Source organism: Neopsephotus bourkii, unplaced genomic scaffold (genome assembly GCF_033783945.1).
Source record: "Neopsephotus bourkii isolate Nb327-2 ecotype Australia unplaced genomic scaffold, CSIRO-AGI_Nbou_v1 NB_196, whole genome shotgun sequence".
NCBI lineage: Eukaryota > Metazoa > Chordata > Aves > Psittaciformes > Psittacidae > Neopsephotus > Neopsephotus bourkii.
Window position 1 is genome coordinate 15,667,230 of NW_026900709.1, and position 13,732 is coordinate 15,680,961.

Below are 13,732 nucleotides of genomic sequence, written 5' to 3' on the forward strand. Positions count from 1 at the left end.
TAGGAAATTTTTTCAAGCCAACAGTGTATTTTGAGAGAACCATCCCAAAATGTAGGAAACCAGAGCTTAAATTCCAACTTGAACAGCCCAGTAGGATCTGAACATCACATAGCATCAAGAACACTGCAAAAGATATCAGTCTTCTGCAAATTTCATTAGACATGGCTGGAAAGAGGTGCAGGTTACTACTGTTACTGCAGTAGTAACAAATAGTGTTGAAAGTAGAGATAAGGCCCATGCAGTTTTCAGAAAGAAGCCCTATGTCTTTCTTTTGTTTGTGAGTCTCCTTGAGTGTTTTGTCACCAAAGCAGGCAGATACCTTTTTCTAAATAGCTAAATCTGAATGTCATCAGCTAATCTAGTCATTCTGTATCCACAGTGAAAGTAAAGAGCGATATTGTCTTCTGGCATGTTTTTAGCATGTGAACAATGAAGCACCTGAAAGAAAATAGTGTGTTCATGACCATTCGTTGTTGTATGGTCCTGTCTAATACCAAGCAAAATATTTAGCAGAATTCCTTTGATGGCATCTTGCTTATTGGCAGTGAAACTTGTAGGCAGGGTATCATTAGCAGGTGGTAGATCAGCACTGGACATCTGAAAACTTTTTGTTAATGAATCTATTCATTTTCCTAAAGAAGAGGATCACCAGTGAACCGATCTGTGACAAAAGGAATTTTCTCACCATTACAGACAACTTCTGAGAAACCTCTTCTATCAAAGGATAGTTCTGAAGATGCAGACGGACCTTACTGAGAGACACTTGTTCTTGCCCACTGAATTCCCAGAGACCTCCTCGGCAGGTTCAGAAGACCACATTCCAGTGAGGTCCCCTGAGAACCACTTAACATTGAAAACATTTCAAACTTAACTAAGTAGGGTTTTATCTTTTCAGTCTCCTCTCTCAAAAAATAAGCTCAGCATCCCTGACTTTTATTCTATTTTATAACAAAACCTGCTGTTAAAGCCACACCATTTTTCTGTTCAAACCTTTGAAGATGGTTAGCATAGGCAACCAACCCAACCTCTCTGAGTCTCTAGCTCACTTCTGTTTAGATGCCTCTCTGTCTTGTCTTAACCTCTCCTACTCTCCACAGATACTGTTAGTCAATCTGGACATCAAAGATTTTGCAGTTTCATTCCTACATTCTTTGTGTTTCCAGCTTATTAAACTGGCTTTTGAACAGAAATACCACTGATGCAATTGTAGAAATAACAGTGCCCTGAACTGATAGTGTAAAAAATGGTCCTGTTGTACGGCTAATGTTCAGATTGGTAATATTAATGACAACAACTGCTACAGGCAACCTACAAACAAAAGAACCCTAACTAAACTGGGGAAATACCATTTTAAAAGCCAAATGCAATACTGGAAGAGCATTTCAGGTCCCTAGTAGGTGGGGGGCATGGAGGCGCTGGTATTCACACAGGACTGCAGGGAAAAGGGACAACTCAGTCCTATAACTATAAACAAGATTAATTCTCTGTATTATTTTCAGAGGCCTGGTCTAATTTTCAGCAGTGGTATCTATCTAAAGGGCAGCAGAAACTGCTGCAGGATAGGTACAGCTTTACCAGACACTCGACTATGTCCAAAGTATGATAAAAGGATAAAAACAGATGTCTTTGAAGAGTCTCAGTGGCAGTCCCATAATATCAAGGAGGCTTCTTTGGCTCTACTGCCATTAGAATCTACTGGCCATGGGTCCTGAAGCAGCTGTGGTCCATCTGGGACCACAAAGGAGGCTGTCTTTGGCTCTGAGCTCAGTATTATCCAGGCATGAACAGAAAATTCAAACGTTAGCAGATGATTTCAGAAATATCAAATGAAGTTAAGCTTATTACCATATTATATCAGATGAAATTTCTAGTTATTCCTTCAATCAGCATTTATTGTATGGCTGCACTGTAATAAAGATTTCAGAAATATGATGAAGCTGTACATTTGCAGTAAATGAAGCACCTGTGATTATTACAAATCTGTGTGCAGAGCTCTCTGCATAGATACTTGTCAGTCAAACAGATGTCCCTATATTATTCTCTGTTTGTAATTGGGAAATGGAGGTGAGGTGGCATTTATAACATAACTATAATGTGATTGACATATGTCTAATTTGAAGCAGAACCACAACACATACCCTTTGTAAACAGAAAACAAACCAGTGAAAAAGTTGATTCATGTGAGTATTTGTGTTTTTAAAGTTTAAAGAACAGCAAGTACAAAATTAGTAGGAATACCACTTGTGTTGAAGACTTAATTATGGGACAATTCTATTCCTTATTTTGAATGAAACCTGTGCATTTATATATTTGTCTGATATCGTATGTAAATGCATACACATCTGTAATGTGTAAGATATATGCTTTTGGTCATTAACTGTTGCTTTTAGCTTTAGTGATTTATTTAAGTTTTCATTAAAAATAATATATATTATATATTATTATATATTTCAGTAATAACATATATATGCAAAATAATATCTGCCTATAGATTCATAGGAAATGGCAAACAAACCCACCTTTAATACAAAAATTAAATCAATAATTAAAATTTTTCAAAAAGTGCATTAATAGAATGCATCCAGCTTTTTTCTCTGCACTGAAGGTTCAGCTGGAGTCTGAACCTCCATGAAAATGTCCTGTTTTGTACAAATAACCAACACATGCCCAGTCAAACTCATCTTTAAACTGGACTTCTTTGAATAATGCTCTAATTATCAAATGGTAGTTGCAATTTTATAGAGTTCGCTTCTTAATTTCATTGCATTTTCTCAATTTTTTTTTTAATGTTGCTTTGTCTTTTAAATAATGAACCAAGCAAATTCATATGTGCAAGTATTCCACAGATTTAACAAGGCTACAGATTGTACAATTGCCAGATTATGAGGTCCATAACTTTCAAGCCTTTGCTTTGGTAGAAATGAACTGGTAGCAGGAGAAATTGTAGCAGGTTTTCATTGTCTGCTAAGGGCAAGAATAGCTTTATAATTATACATTTACTACTGTCTGGATAAAGATGGCTTTGAATCATCCATTTTTTACAGGGTGCTGTATATTTAAAAAGTGTTATAAGGAAAACATGAAAACATACTGCCTTTTGAAGCAAATTAGCAGTAAAAATGAAGTAGAAATACATTTTCCTTTTCCTGACTGGGTTGCAACTAATGTGGGTTTCTTGGAGTTATACATGCCCACAAAAAATGATAAATACATTAGAAAAAGGAAGGGAAAAATGAAAGAGTAAGCTGGCCATATAAAGCAGCTGATGTAAAGATGGAGAGACATAGCCATAGAAACTAGTCACATAAATAGTCATGAAATGAAAAGTTTCAGATTTGTATTGAAGTAAAAAAAAACTACTTAGAGAAAGGCCAACAGGCCAGACTAAATAATCCTCGACTTAACGTCCAATTCTGAATCACATATTAGCTGCAGAGATTTTAATGTAAATATGCCATTACACTGTCATTACAGTGATCAGGCTGCATGGCTCACAGGTCACATCTCAGCCACTGTTAATTTTGCAGGCAAAAGCTTTTTTTCTCTTGAAATGTTAATAACTTTCTATTAGTTAATGTAGCGTGACTAAAATTCAGATTAGATATAATTCATTTTAATATCTGTGACTGGCTATCCCGATCATTTAGCAATGGTTTCCAGCTGAATACAAGATGCTAAATTGGACTCATTTGCATAGCCCTGTTAAAGCAATGCCATTCTCTAAATGTAGGCATCTTCAAATTAATTTAAAAGATTTTTTTTCCTGGTTTTGCTACCAGGATAAAATCTTTTGCTAACAACTAATTGAAGTTACTATGAGCCTAACACACATCCTTTTCCTTCTTTTCTCAGGAACAAATGACTAGTTAATATCATCAACTGGCAAGGGGAGAAAAAAATCTACAGTGCTTTTGAATAGTAAAATGGCCTAATTTGGGAGCTGCAGACCAACCACCACTGTTTGGCAGCTTTGAAATAAATACCCTTTCTTACGCTTAAGCACAGTTAGCTACATGGCTGTATGTCAAAAGCTAAGACTAGACTGACCTTGAAATGATCATGAATCCACTGGGTTTATTTAAAGATCTGCTATAAAACATACGTTCATTTAAAGTACAGTTTAGCTAAACTAGGCAGCTCTCAGGACCTTCACTGGTTCCTGAAAGAGTTCATCACACTGGAAAATGGGGGTTGTTATTAATCACTAATATTCTTTCCTTAATATGCACATATAGCACCATTTAATGGTAATGGGAGATACATTAGCTCCACAAGGAGAGAATGGCCCTCTAACTTATCAAATCCTATCTTTAAACTCATTTCAATAAACAGGTCTGTGGGTTTTTTCTGGGATGACAGCTTGATGCAATCTTGAAGAGGCATGGTCAGAAACCTTTTTCTTTTAAGTTAAATGCAAATAAATAAACGAGTCTATTACTTATATTGTATTGGGCAGTATGAATCACATATTTGTCATACAATATATATTCCTGCATCCAAATGAAAGTAAAGCCTTTTGAATACTAATCAGACACTCGCACATACAAGACAAAAAATCGACTCTGGAATTTTTTGTTATTTGCATTATATCTCAGCACCTAAAATCTCTCATGGACAAGCTGGGAACCCCATTGCACCGGTGTGTGTACAAACACACACAGTCACACCCCGAGGAGGATCAAAAGAACTTGGAAACTATCAGAGATGAGACGGTTCTTTTTCCTCATTTACATATATGAAACTGAGAATGAGGTCAGAAAAGAAAAAAAACAGAATAATGAAAGTGTCATGGACTGACACTGCACCAGATTATGTAACTGTAAATTCTACATGCTTCACAGTAAAGGAATTTACCAGTCTTTAATTTAAAATAACTGAGGGATGTGAGAGAAATAGTCGAGGGTGAAAATAGTGGTTAATATGCTTTCATGTTTCTTTACAGCTCCAAAGTGTTTGATGCCTCTCTGATACAAAGCAAAAGACTCGTTGGTTATCAATAAGATTCTAAGATTGCTTAGCACCATGGAGTCGTCATCTACAACCGACAAATTTGTCAAAAGTCTTCTGCAACAGTTCAGAAAATACATATGTGTAAAAATCATAAAGAAATTATTTTAGATAACACATAGAATCACCTATAGGTCAGAACATTATTGCTATTGTTTTTTTATTGTTTTTAAAAACACAGTAGCTATTTATTTAATAACGTAAATACAAAGTATGAAAAATCATGATCTCTCTTTGTCAGTCACGGAGCCTGATGGCTCTAGGAGAGAAAATAGTGCAGTCTTAGTGTGAGGCACCACCTGAGTACCAGATGTAAAACAATTGTGTATGCAGTGTGGAACTGAGGCATGATAGTGTCAAACCTGTTGATCTGTTAATATATATGTATATATATTTATATATATGTAATATCCTTCCACCTTCTTCTCAGTAGGAGGCTTGTTCAGACAATTTAAATGTGATTTTTCTCTATCTGTCTCCTCTACTTTCACTTAAAAACCGCAGAGTGTTCTGGAGTTCTTTGTCTCTTCAAGTTTTAAATGACTACCAGCACTTTCACTGGGAGTTTTTTCTGATCCCCAGCTCAGTTTCATTCTCTCACCTGCTCATAAAACTACCCAACAAGCTCATGAAAATGCTTATGTGCAGGAATGTTAGACAGATGTGCTTTTGCATTGAAATGAATTTGCATCCATTTTTACATAGGAATTTTACATGGGAATGAACCTTTCATGTGTTGGATTAATAGCCAAAAATTAATATCTTTCATAATTAACTGACCACTTAACCAACCTTGAGTCTAGATTTTCTTTTTCATAGCTCTCTCACAAAAATCAGAGGTTTGGGTTGGTTTGTTTCTTTGTTTCTTTGTGGTTTGGTTTTTTTGTTTTTTTTTTGGTTGGTTGGTTGGTTGTTTTTTTCCAGGAATCATACCTTAAAATCATAGATAGAATACTAAGAAACATTAATTTGCTTTTTCTGGGGTAAATATTATGTGTTATGTGTATGTGTATATACATATACACACAGGTTTATGTAAATGCTGACAAATGTATTGTAATACTAGAAATAAGTTTGAATCAACAAATTTTAATATCCACTGCAGTGAGGTTAGGTAAAACTGAGACCCAAATATCCCAAAATTTGAGAAAGTTTAGAAATTTGTTGATGGCCTAAAGGGATCCAAGAGATTATTGGCACCAGACGACACTGATCCTTTGAGAACAGTTAGTTTTGAATTGGTAATTTTATTTTCAGATGTCTTCCTAAATTAATTGTTCCATATAACTTGATTCTATTGTTAGAACTATGGGGGAGAGGCCAAGGGGGAGGGGAAGGGGGCAGGACATGACTGTAGTGAGCAGAAATGTGCAAAAATACTGTCAGACCTACATAAACAGACAAAGCAAAGGCAACAATATTATTTTCCGAACCTGTTGGGCAGCCAGTCCCAGGACATCGTACCTATTAACTGTACTTTCTCTAAGTTCTACAAACTCCTGTCATTGAGGTTTTTCTAGTGTTGTACTGGCTCTGCTCTGCCTCTCTCTCCAGAAGTGCGGCAGATAGGATTTCTGCTGAGGAAGTGCAGATGAGCTTCTTGTTGGATGGGAGAAGAAGGTTACTTCTAAATATTTTAATTGCTTTCACTTTGGCTGGGAGTAAAAAAGCTTACAAATGGCATTTCTTATCAGCAACCACAGCCTCAAAGCACGTCAATCTGTTTTACTTTGTCAGTGAATGAAAGAGCTTTCGCACAACCCAATTTTACATTGACTAAGTTCATTGTTCTGTTCCAGTGTTGCCATTGCTATTTTTCTCTGAGGTTACATGTTTTCAAATTATTTTGTGTGTATTTGATCTTTTCTATTTTTCAGAGACCAGCCAGATGACTTGTCAGCGATTCACTAAGAAGAAGGAGGTAGCAGTAACTGCTGTCTGGGGTAGGCTATGATAAGAAGTAAGAGTTGGATTAAAATCTGTAGTCATTGACCCCAGGGAGTTCAGCCTCTTGCTTCAAGACCATTTCTTTTACACAATTGCAAAAGGCTCCACCCTTTCAAAACTACAGAAAATGCAGAGCATCTTACTGTATTTGTGCATTCATGGAAAAGAAAATGCTACTTTCATATCAGGTATTCCCATATAAGAAATGCTGTGGGGCAGGAGTGGCTTGGTTGAATGGTTGGTTTTCATAATCAGGAAAATGAAACAAAACCATGTAACTTAACCAGTCAGTTGGAACTATCTTCATATAGCTCAAATGACTCCAAATAATCTGAGAGAATTTTTGTCAATCAGTCCCTCTATTTAAAAAATAACATGTGTGAGGCAATCATAACCAGTTTATGGATATTTTGTTAGTAGAAGAAACCATATTCAGTGGATAAATTATGCATTACAAATTATTCCCCAGGATCCAATTCAGAATGCTATTATATTACAAAATTCTGGACTGTATTTATACCTTTGTTTGGCTGATCAGCAGACAGACACATAACAACACACTGTGTGTAAGCACTCTTCTTAGGGCTTTTCCAGTATAAGTTCAATGGTTGGCAGCTGCACTTTCATGATGTGCTTCCAGCCAACCTGCTACAACCTACTTTTCCTCAAGAAAGGTGACTTTTTTCATAATGCATAAGGCATAAAGACTTTTGTGGCTTACTTCTGGACTCAAGAGGGAGATTATGCCAGCTGCCCATATCTAAAGTCTGTGCTCAAGTGCATAGGTCAGGGAATTCTCCGTCCAAGAGCTAATACAGCTTGTTGTGCCTTTTGAGATTTCAGGTTTAGGAACACAGTTTTTTCAATGTGATTCTATATCCATAGAAAGAAATAGGCCCTTTATACCACATTTGAAAAATAGCATCCTTTGTCTACCTCTTAAATTGTAATAGGAATATATAGTGAAGTGCTCAGCTTGTCCTTTTTTCTAGATCTATATCCTCTAGGGCATTGAACTGAAGTTACTTGTGTCTCAGATCAAAGTCATTTCACTTAGAAACTCAGGTTGAGCTTGAAGGCACAGTTTCTTAAGTGAAGGTCAATGGTTTATCCATTACTGCACCCAACCCCAAATTATTTTTGCAATTAGTAATATTTATATCTGTTTTTATAGTGTAAAAGAATAAAGAAAGGATAGTCAGCATTTTCAAGAAATACAAGTTAAAGGTGTCCTATCATTTAAAATGATATATCATGTTAGAAAGGAAACTTAAAAGCTGGCATATGCAATCTAAAATTAAATACAGATTTTGAATTTCAGGCTGTGAAGCTAAAAAGATCAAAGGAAACTCTTTACAGTTCTTTGGAATTTGGTATTATACTTCCCGGGAGGTCATTTACTCCCATAATTTAGTCTGACTTATTTTGGCTTCAGTTCCATTAAAAGTATGTAGCAAAAAGAGTGCCTTTTTTAACTTTAATTTTTAACAGCAACCTGTCAGTTAAAGGAAAAAAAAAAAAGAAAAAAGACTGTCTGGAAGAGGATGATCTACAGAAGCACTAATAGCTTTCAAATCTTTTTACTTTTTGAGCCTGATATGACTAAAAACTTATCCGAAAAGATTGTATTTTAACCCTTTTGACTGTTCCTGGACATAATGTGTGCTTTTATTTAAAGAAAAGTTACTCACTGTCCTTGAACATATTCTGTCATTTCCCCAATAACATCTCCCTTTACTACGATGCCTTGCCTTGTTGGACAAAATAATAGGAGGACCCTAAGTTTAAGGTTCCTATAGGCAAACATCAAAAGCATGCTTGTTAAAAGTCAGAGAAGTATCCAGAAGTTTACCTACTGTCTGGAGAAACCCAAGAATGAGCACATACCTGCTGGGATGTGAAGGCAGCACTGGAGCTTAGCTGATTAAATTGTAGTCTTACTTCACTGCATTTTGTGAGCAAGAAATCAAGAGTGGTTTCAAAAGGATGAGAAAAATTTGAAAGAGCTTTTGCCTTTCAGAAAAGATGTGGTATAGTCCTGAGGTCATTATTTATTTTATCTATAGCAGTTTCCACAAACAGGACCTAAAAAAAAATAATAAATAAGAGACGTAGCTACTTTATCTTCTAAGACTACTTTAAAGCCACCTGGTGGGTGCAGCAGAGGTGGTAATGGAATGCTCTTTACTGAAATAGAAAGTCATCTTCCTTCATCAACACTTCTTTTTCCACTGAGGAATGAGAAGAGGCAGTACAACAGCTCAACTTTCCATCTTCAAGAGGTTGGCCTTGGCCAGTTTTAAGGCTGGGGAATGGAGCAGAGAGATCCATTCTATGAAAGGAATTTCCTCCTGCTTGACATTCAGGCTTTCATCTGATCCTGAGGAAAGTCCCAGCAAAACCACCCAAGAGCTGTATGATCTCATTCTTTTGTTATCCTCTAAGATGTATTTGCAGAAGCAGTCCTGGGCACAATTCAACCTTAGGAGTTGCATTCAATGCTACAGTATGTTTATATATATATATATATGTATATTGTTTTGCTTCTGGTTTTGACCACATAATTTAATTATTTTGTCATCTTACACCACAGCTGCTATTTTGTACCTAGTTCAGCAGGATGCACACAGCTGTTGGTGACTCTTATTTGTTCACCCCTTCTCTCCTTGAGGCTTTCATTTACTCTTTAAATTGCTATGAATAGAAGTTTTTGAGTGTTTTTTTTTTTTCTTTTTACGTTCTCTGTAATGCAATAGGATAAACAAAACTACAAGAACAACAGTAGTCTTGGACCATAAAGAATGTGATAGACTGGCCTTCTCTCTGGCTCTTGGGAAAACTGGGGCTCTTGCTGGTCCATTACAGTAGGCTAATGATAGTCTAGTGTATACTAATAATTTCCCAGCAAGATAGGTGCTTGAAAATATCTTCCTGTTCCTGTATGATTAATGCTTCTGAAAACATAACTGTTTCCATCTGACAGAACCAAATGGATTAAAAATGTTACAAATGTTTTTTTTGCAGTAAAAAGAGTAGTGGCAGCAGAGAGGTTAATTCTCCTTTTTTCATGCAGGTATCTTCTTAGAAGAGAAGTGATTAAAAGAGTTTCTCTTTTGGTATAAAAGTGTTTTTCTAATCTTGTTGAAGTGCCTAAAATGTGTTTGAAGAGCCAGATAAAAGCATGGACTTTTTTAATGAGTTACCAGTTATATGTTCCAGTGTTTATTTTGTTCTGTCATTGAAATACATTTTGTTAAAATGCCTCTTCCTTCACCACAGTCAATAGGCAATAATGATGCAAGATATTTAGGATGAATTTCAACACTAGGTACAAAAGAATAGCTCTCTCCCAAAATTATACGCCTGCACAGACAAAGCCAGAAACAGACTGTCCATTTTAAAAAATGTTGAAATGTTGAGCATATCTTAATTTCTGAGGGTCATTTGGAACAACATCAGAATTTGTGTTTCAATTTCTCAGCAAGTTACCTACTAGACTTAGGGTATCCAGAAACAAGTAGCCCATTCCTGAAAACTGTGGTATCCAAAATGATTCTGCTGATCTTCTAGTGCCAGGAAACTGATCCTAAATACTTCTTTTGGTTATTCTTTCTTTCTTTCTTTACTTTCCTTTTCATTTTTTTCTCTTTTCTTTTCTTTCTCTTTTTTTTTTTTTTTTATGTGGGTTAAATTATTTTTTTATTTCTTTATCTAATATTCATGCCTGGTAGAAAATTTCACATTAGAAAACCCTATAACTTAATTTAAGCCATGGATGATAGAATTCCCCCATTTCATTCTAGATGGAAGAAAAAGCCTCACTATAGTCAAGGAAATATCTAGCTAAAAAGACTTAACATTGTACCATGCTGCAAATGTTCTCTTCTGGCATTAGATCCTTCAGTGGAAAATTAGGTGCAGACCTAGGTTGTTTATTGAACCAAAGGCATACATGTGCTAAAGACAGCTCTCTGTTCTTCACAAAGGTATCGACTGCTTCTATCATCATAGGATTCCCCACTATTCTTTACCACTGGGGAAGGAATAGATCCAAAGCAGAGAAAGAAAAGGTGTCTGAGCACATGCAGAACTTCCCAGAACAGCAGTGGCTTTTTGTGCTGCTACCATGTATTTAAAAAACTATTACAACTGAAAAAAAAATAATCCAAAGACAGAGTTGATGTATGCAAAAGGAGGCTTTCCCTGTGATCTCTGATTACCTGGTTCTCCACAGAGCAGCATGCATTCCCTGGAACTGTGTGTCTGCAGTGTCCTGCCTACATCTGGACATCTAAACGGGTTGACCTTCATGGAGCACACAATAGATTCATGGGTTAAAATGGCCAAAACGAAATTTCACTGCAGCATGGAATTTGGTTGACTTGAAAATAAATTAGATGGTGTAGCATGTTAGCAAAAATTCTGATTGTACCTGCTCAGCATAGAAATAGTTAGGCCTTACCTTAACTCTGCTCTTCTCAGCAATTGACATTCTCCATGTTAAATATTTCTTTTTTTACTGTTCCTCTGTCCTCTTCATCTAAACCCAGCTGCCCTCTTTCCCCAGAAATTGCAAGAGTTGGAAGGCGCAGCAGTCCAGCTTCAGTATCCATTGAGATCAAACCTAAAGAAATGGACCCATCTCTATTCAAAATGAATTTCCTTTATACAAAAAACACAAAGGAAACTGAAGCTACATTTCTAAATACTGAAAAGCAAAGAATAAAAGATGACTTTTCCCTTAAAGTGTTCTATGTCAACGTCATTTAGTGCTTTGGCAAATCCCAGGATATTCTAGGACTAGTTTAGGGTAGCAAGCCATGCACGTACCTTTTCATTAGCCTCTTATTTTCAAACAGAGGCCTGCAGAAATTCCAGTGCTCTGAACCCTCGCAGGGGGATGGAGCAAACAGAAAAGATCTTGTTAAAACTGTCCTTCTCCAAAGACTATTTCCCCCCTTCTTTTTAAAATACTGTTCTCTGGGAAAAGAGAAACCAGGTTTAGCTGAATATGTCCTCACCATGCCAACTTCCAGTATTTTGCTGCGTTTGTCAGTGCCACCAGTCAGTTGTGGCATTGCTTCCTATTCATCTCTGAGTAAGGAAGCTGAAATTCTAAATGAAATGACTTGTGTACATGGATAGATTTCGTGAGATGAGACTCTGTATGTGCTGAGGCTTCTGCTCTTCCTGTGTAAACCCATGATTAACTATAATTACTATTTAGTTACACAGAGGCAGTGCTTACGTAAGGCTAGTGCTTTGCTCTCTTGTGCGGTTTTCTGTCACTCATCCTTCAACCTGGAATCTTTAATTTAACATTAGAAGTAACTTGAATATACTTTTATCATCCCCAGCAGCCAGTCACTGCTTTGTAACATATAGCCTTTCCAAGCATCTCTGCTAACTAATTTTTCCCTCTTTTCTCTTCTTCATTAAAACAGCCTTTTTTAATCCTTTCTTTTTTGCCTTAGAAAGAGTATTTTTTTTTTTTCTCTCAGAGTTTTTTCTTTTCAACCTTTGCTTACCTCCTTCTCTTGGTGGTAAACTTAAACATACCTTAAACTTCTCAAGGTGGATCTTCAGACCATGGGATAATAACAGTAACAACAACAATAACAACAACAACAATAATAATAATAAATAATAATAATTTGAAATTATGTGAATGATTTTATACAGAAATCACAAGCAAATAATAGAGTGATATTGAGATTGTAACATTATGCAAGGAGAGTGACATAATTTAAGTCAATCAACAAGGGTTAATGAAACCTAGATCTCATCAAAATAACTTGATATCTTGATGAAAACTTTAGGATGTTATACATGTATCAGGAAAAATGGCAGGTTTTATGTGAAGTGCTTTGATTTGATATCATGCAGCATTTTATTACAAAACCTTGGTATTACAAAATCAATATGGTACATATTAAATGGGCTAAATGTGATGTTGGTCTCAAAATATATTTGGATCATCTGCTGAGTATGTACATTTCTAGTGTGCTGTTAGTCTGACTATGTTTGGTATCTTAATTCATGGTGTGAAAGAAAAGAGTCACAATAAATTGTGATAAACTCTAAGTGTGAATAGAGGATATGCATAAAAGATGAAGGAATAAGAAAAACTGTTACAGGACACTTCAGGCACAATGAAGTTGGGAACAATCAAACTATGTGTTTTGGTGAAGGTAAGATCATATACTAAGAAAAAGGTTGTGCGTGGGCATTTAAAGGAGACTACATTTGTCCTAGAAAACAATTATACCAAAAGTGTTGGGAGGTAAAGAATGGTTCTGTGTAAAACTTCAGTGTGACCATGAAGCCAAAAGGTCCTATCTTACCCCTAGTAAGGAAAAAAGGGATTTTAAGTAGGAACCTCTACTGCCTCTGTGGTGAGATGACCTCTTCTGAAATACAGTTTCTTATTCCAGAAGCCAGACTTGTAGAGAAGTAGAACAATAAAGAGGAGTCTCAGAAGAGACAGGAGTATGATTAAAGACCAAATAATCTACTGTGTATTGAGAAACTCCAAAAACACTGCCTACCAATTTGTCAAAGTAAAAATTAAAGGCTGATTTAAGTGGATTCTATAACCATGTATGCAAATAAGAAATGTGATAACACACGCCTCTTCAGTCTAATTAATGAAAACAGCACAATTTCAGTAAATCCAAAGGATCTCATAAACTCTGATTTAAAAAAGGTATAAACTTGTTCTGGTAAGGGTTGCTAATTCTTGAAAAAATTTATGTAGATGGGTGGTAGTTTCTCCATC

The 13,732-nt window shown here is 36.0% G+C and overlaps 1 long non-coding RNA gene across 1 annotated transcript in view; it reads right to left on the reverse strand.

Moving 5' to 3' along the window:
- Positions 1-237: 237 nt before the first annotated feature.
- Positions 238-13,732, reverse strand: part of LOC133224452 (uncharacterized) — a 46,973-nt gene continuing 33,478 nt past the window's right edge. Inside the window, exons 2-3 of the long non-coding RNA XR_009728854.1 lie at positions 11,417-11,578; positions 238-438 (exon numbers count right to left, since the gene is read on the reverse strand). This is a non-coding gene — a long non-coding RNA (uncharacterized LOC133224452). The remainder of the gene's footprint in view (positions 439-11,416; positions 11,579-13,732) is intronic.